Raw genomic sequence first — 7,162 nt, 5'->3', positions numbered from 1 at the left:
AAGACCTGCAAGAGTGATACCACACTAAGATGACATGTGGAGCCAAACAATGCTGGAAACATAGATAAATGCCCCCTGCTGCATAACAGAGGCATTGGGTTTTCCTGATTTTTTTTTTTACCTTATTGTCTGTCTGCATTCACCGTATATGCATTATGTATTAATAATGCACTCTAATGAACCGTTGTTGTGTGAGCTGCATAAATATACCAGACATAACATTGCAAAACTGCAATGATGAAACACATTTAAAAGTAAAATGTTTATTAAACCTTTGCATGCATGTGTCCGCTCAGCCAATCACGTGGCAGCAGCATGATGTATAAATTCATGCAGATACAAGTCAAGACCTTCACGTAATGTTCATATTAAACATTGGAATAGGGGAAAAAAATGTGGTCTCAGCACTTTTGCTTTTTGCCAGAGGGGCTGGGTTGAGTTTTCAGAAACTGCTGATCCCCTAGATGATCTCTAGAGTTTACCCAGAATCGTATAAAAACAGCCAGTAAGCAACATGTCTGAAAGCTTGGAGCAAAGAGGTCAGAAAAAAATTACCAGACTGATTCGGGTTGTCTTCAGTAACTTTAAATAAGCACTCTTTACCACCATGGTGAGTAGAAAAGCATCTCAGAATAAACAACACACAAAAAGCGTATAGTTTAAGGAGCTACAGCAGCAGAAGACCACACTGAGTTTCACTCCTGTATGCCAAGAAGAAGAGCCTGAATCTACCAAAACTAGACAGCTGAAGATCGGAAAAACAGTTATCTGATCTTTTCCATTCTGTAACTGTCAAGTTCCGCTTGCTAAGTTTCACAGGTTTATCAATTATGCATTAATAACAAAAACATGCAATTAATTAATTGTTTAAAAATAAACCTTCTAAATCTGAACTTGCCTTGATTCTGACTTTCATTGTGTTGCTTCATCTTACACAAACTACAAGCACATCATTATTTCAGCATCTGTCCTTGATGTGTTTGTGCATGTGTGTGTGTGTGTGTGTGTGTGTGTGTGTGTGTGCATGTTGATGAAACTCCAGGGAACTGTAGTGCCATTCCTGTTGTCATGGTAACTTCCAGAACACACTTGCAACGAAGAGTCTGATCATAAGAGAGATTTATTTACTTGTTTATTTTTGGATTTGCTGCTTGTTTATGTGTTTGTTTGTTTGATTATCTGATAGGATGTTGACTGATATTTTTCAGGGGGAGACGCGTGAATGTGTAGGTGAACGTAAGTCTTTAGTGAAAATCCTTGATTTCTTGGTCCATCAGATAAAAGAAGCATGGTAACACGGGTTGAAGGCATGCTGGTGTGAAGGTGTGTGTAAAAACACAGGAATACAGAAACAGAGGGAGGAATAAATAAATAAATAAATAAATAAATAAATAAATAAATAAATAAATAAATAAATAAATAAATAAAGGAGATGCGAGGATGCATGGGATCAGACTGCATGGAGCTTCACACATTTACACCCACACTGAGGCTTTGTAGGTAAACTATCGGCTGTAAGTTACACATCGTAGGTTGTAAATTGTAGGTTGCATGATGTAATTTGTAGTATAATGGCACTCCATATCGTTTAAGTTAGAAAGTGTAGCATCCATACAAAGCAACCAGTCTGACACAACAAACTCATCCAAGTCGTTTTTATATTCCTGTTTATTTTGAATTTCCAAGCAGGAAGTTATAAAATAACTTTATATAACAACACAATATGGAACGACGGTCAAAAACAATATGGTCTGACACTTTAATATCCTCATATTTACATATTATAGATTATGTAGATTGTCTGTTGTTGGCTGTAAATTATAGTTCATAAGTTGTTAATTCTAGACTGTCAGATTTAGACTGTAAGTTATAGGTTATAGGTTATAAGGTTATAGGTTGTAATTTAAATTATAGATTGAAAGTTCTAAGTTGTTAGTTGTAAATTGTTATGTGTAGGTTGTAAATTAAAAGTGAGTTGTTTTAGAGTTTTTTTTACAGTTTACAGTTTTAGACTGTAAACTGTAAATTATAGATAACAAACATTCTAAGTTCTTAGCTATACATTGTAATTTGTAGGTTGTAAAGTGTAGGTTCTAATTTGTTAAGTGTAGATTGTAAGCTTTAGGTTGTAAATTAGACTGTCAGTTTTAGGCTACATTGCAGGTTGTAGTTTTTTAATTATCGATTGTAACTTCTAAGTTGTTAACTGTAGATCGTCAGTTGTAGGTTGTAAATTGTAGGTTCTAAGATGAGGTTCTAAGTGTAGATTGTAAATCGTAAATTGTCAGTTGAGCTGTAGAATGTAAATTATAGCTTGTGTGACCTGACTGTCAGTTTTCGACTGTAAGCTTTAATTTGTAAATTATAGATTGTACATTTTAAGTTGTTAAGTGTAGATTGTAAGCTTTAGGTTGTAAATTGTAGGCTGTTATTTGTTAACTGTAGATTGTAAATTCTATATTGTTATGTGTAGATTGTAAATTGTGGGTTGTAAATTGTAGGCTGTATGTTGTAATTTGTTGATTGTCAGTTAAAGGTTATAAATTATAGGCTATTAGTTAATTGACTGCAGGTTGCAATTTTTTTGTAAGTTCTAAGTTGTTAACTGTAGATTGTAAGCTTCAGGTTGTAAGTTATACATTGTAGGTTGTAAATTAAGTTGTAGATTATAAATTTGTTTGTTATAAAGTTGTTATGTGAAGGTTGTAAACTGTAGATTGCAAGCTATAGATTGTAAGTTATAAATTATTTATTAATAACTAGGTGAGGAGGTATGTTTAAGGTTGTAAGGTGTATTTTGAAGGTTTGCATTACAAAGGTGTTGCCGCACATCGTTCACACAAAACACCTTGTTACACTACTTTTCATTGTACAGTTTTGCTATCAAAGGTGGAAGCACCAACCTGACAAAATCCAACAGACACCAGAACAGCAGTGAGATTAATGCAACAATCCCAAAAATAAACACAGTGACTGACACTGAGAACAAAACCTTCCTGCCAGCTTCACAGGCCATAAACTGTAACAACCAAGAGAAAGTCAATGAATACCTACAAAAATAAGAAAAAAAGCATTGATGAAAGCAGATAAAGTTTAATTAACAGTCTACATGTCAGGTTCATGGCAATGAACACTAGAAACAAATTACACAAAACCAATTATACTTAAAATATTTATATAAGACACTTGATCCTATTTAATTTAAGCTTTTAAAAGACATTTTTATAAAGTAACCAGTTATTTGCATTGCATATTAAATTTTTTTCCACACACACACACACATACACACAGACGCATACAGACACACACAGTTGAGATTTCACAAGCGTTAAAAAGCTGCGAGAGCATGGGAGGTGAGATCGTGGTACAGTTTCACAGTCCAAATGGCGCAAAGTCCTCGCACTTCTATAAGTTAAACTCTTCAAACTTCCTGAATTACTAATTCCACACTTCTGAAACTCATAAAGGAAATGAAAAAAAAAAAATCCTTCAACTTACAAAACCCAAGTCACAGCTAGTCCTGATGGCTGACAGCCCTGTGTGCTGCAGAGCTTTTATTATAGCACTATAATTACTATTATATTTTACTATTATATTTTTTAAAAGAAATTATATTTTATTCATTATCATTATTCATTATTTTTTTGTTAATGTTTCGTGTGTATTGAAGGAAATACAAAATGAACTCCTGTGACTTTTTATTTTATTTTATTTTATTTCATTTCATTTTATTTATTCATTTTTTTGTGAGAAAGGCTTAAGGCACTAGACTGTTTATTTATTTTAAGGGAATGAACTACTGATCCCATAATGCAGTGAAAAGGCTGTCAAATTATGTTGCATTCTAACTCTGAAGGAGTGTTTGATGGTCTGCAGGCAAACCTCAATGCAGTGCAACGTTTCTTGCACTTTTGTAAAAACAAAATAAAATTACCAGATATATTTACACAATTTGAGTCGTATTCTGAGTCAGTGACATCAGTAGTTACAAAGGAAATGTTGTTTGTTTACAAAGACTGGGTTTAGTTGACTTCCTAATTGCGCCTTTCACATGAGTAAATCCCCTTTGTGTAATTCACATCACTGAGGTTGCCAGATTTCTACAGAAGTATCTGAGGTTTTCTTAATAGTACCTACACAAATATATACTAAATCGAGGTCATGAAATCATAATGTGTGCAGGTTATTTGTAGGTTATTACAGTTTTAACTCACTATTACAAGTTAAAACATGCCTTTATTTCCAGTTGGTGCAGCACTTTACCAGAACTACAGCAATTAAAACACAAGTGAATAATCAGCAGGAGCACATCTCCTAACAATCTTATAGGGCATAATCGAGACCTTACACCCTAAACTCTACATTCTACACTACACACTTTGAACACTACACTCTGTTCCCTAAATCCTACACCCTAGATCCTACACTACCCCTTAAACCCTACACTCTACACCTTAAACTGTACACCTTAAACCATACGTTACACCTTAAAAATCTGCACCTTGAGCTGTAAATCCTGTACCTTAAACCAGGGTTGTTCCCCTGCCAGTGTAGGTGTAGGTTTTCAGACCCATCTAACAGGAGCTACACCTGATTCCACCTATTTAATCAGTTGATCTTGGCTTTCAGTGGACTCAGGTGTAGCTTCTGCTTGGTTGGAATGAAAACCTGCACCCACACCGGCCCTTTCCGGATGAGATTGGACACCCGTGCTTTAAACCCTACACTCTACACCTTAAACCCAACACTCTACACCATAAACCCTACACCTTAAACCTTAAACCCAACACTCTACACCATAAAACCTACACCTTACACCTTGAACCCTACACTCTACACCTTAAACTCTACATCATAAACCTTAAACTCCAAACCTTTTACCTTGAACCAAATAATCTACACCCTAAACTATATACCCTACACCTTAAACCCTACATTCTTCAGCTTGAACCTATCACCCTAAACCTTAAACTCTAAACCCTACACCTTAAACCTTTTACCACTTAAACCATACACTCTACACCTTGAAACTTATATCCTACATCTTGAACCCTGCACTCTATACCTGGATACCCATATCCTACAAATTAAACTGTACATCCTACACCTTAAACCCTACACTGTACACCCCAAACCCTACACTCTACACCCTAAACTCTACACTCTACACCTTAAACCCTACACCCTATACCTTGAACCCTATACCTAAAACCCTACACTCTACACCCTAAACGCTACACTCTACACCTAGAACCCTACACTCTACACCTTGAACCCTAAACCCTACACCTTGAACCTTACACTCTACACATTAAACCCTACACCCTATACCTTGAACCCTATACCTAAAACCCTACACTCTACACCCTAAACGCTACACTCTACACCTAGAACCCTACACTCTACACCTTGAACCCTAAACCCTACACCTTGAACCTTACACTCTACACATTAAACCCTACACCCTATACCTTGAACCCTACACCTTAAACCCTACACTCTACACCCTAAACGCTACACTCTACACCTAGAACCCTACACTCTACACCTTGAACCCTAAACCCTACACCTTGAACCTTACACTCTACACCTTAAACCCTACACCCTATACCTTGAACCCTACACCTTAAACCCTACACTTTACACCTTGAACCCTACACTCTACACCTTAAACCCTACACCCTATACCTTGAACCCTACACCTTAAACCCTACACTCTACACCTTGAACCCTACACTCTACACCTTAAACTCTAAACCCTATACCTTGAACCATACAATTACCTTAATCTCTACAATCTACATCTTAAACCATTCAGTGTACACCTTAAGCCCTACACCCTAAACTCTACATTGTAGACCTTAAACCCTACACCCTAAACCCTACATTCTACACCTTAACCCTACACTCTATACCCTAAACCCTACATTGTACACCTTAAACCTTATACCCTACACCCTAAATCCTAAACCCTTTTGTTGCAGCCTTGCTAATAGCTATCTGGCTTATTAGAACAAGTATATGAGATTAAAGCTCACTATAAAGATATAGTGTGTAATGTTTGGATGGTCCGACTTCCTGTTCTGACATCACACTAGATCACATGACCCACTGTGGGCCAATTATACTTTAAAGTGAGAGAGTGAGACAGAGAAAGAGAGACTGAAAATGAAAGACAGATAGAGATATACAGATTGTAAGAGAGAGAGAGAGAGAGAGAACGGAGTAAATGTGTTGTTTTGGTTTCGGTCCAGATTGTTAATGCGGCTTGCTGCTGATTGATGGAGTGTCAGTGGTTTGGTTTCTCATCGCTGTGAGATGAATCGATAACACACGCGCACACACACACACACACACACACATACTGGAGAAAACAGAGGAGCATCGGGTGAGTAGGTTTGAGTAAGTTTGTATAAGTTACAGCTGTAGATTGTACAGGAAGTGTTAGGCGTTTATGTCTTTAGTAGGTGTATTGATCCAAACAGCATTATTATAAAGTGTGTGTGTGTGTTTGTGTGTGTGAGAGAGAGAGACTCATAAAGAAAGAGCGACAGAGAGAGAGAGTGTGTGTGTGTGTAAGATACAGGGAGCATTTGTCTAGGGGTCGAGGGGATGTAGTGATCCGAGCGAAAGCCTCCTGTTTTCAGTCGAGGCTCAGAGGCAGCAGGGAGAGGTGCATTGTGGGTAAAAGTCTGTGTGTGTGTGTGTGTGTGTGTGTTGAGGGGAACGCCAGATGGCACAGCACACTGTGAAAACCGAGAAGGTGGGGGCTTCTGATTGTGCCAGGAGGCATTGGTGTTTGTGTGTGTGTGTGTGTGTGTGTGTGTGTTTTACACTGGAACCTTGGTTTCTCTCTGAGAGGTGAAGCTCCACTAACCCCAGCAGTGCACCATAATAGTGTGTGTGTGTGTGTATTAGTGTGTGTATATTCCAGCTGGTAGAAGACCATATTTTGGTAGAAGACCATATTTTGACAAATTTGTAATAAAATGCCGTTATATAAAAAACATAGATACAAAATACTAGGTTATTGTTAGGATTAATAATAATAATAATAATAATAATAATAATAATAATAATAATAATAATAATAATATCATGGACAATTCTTGCCAAGTTACACAGAACAATTTGATGGACATACTTCTCAGGTTTTGTGCCA

This window comes from Hemibagrus wyckioides, linkage group LG13 (assembly GCF_019097595.1).
Source record: "Hemibagrus wyckioides isolate EC202008001 linkage group LG13, SWU_Hwy_1.0, whole genome shotgun sequence".
NCBI lineage: Eukaryota > Metazoa > Chordata > Actinopteri > Siluriformes > Bagridae > Hemibagrus > Hemibagrus wyckioides.
Note: the sequence above shows the minus strand (reverse complement) of the source record.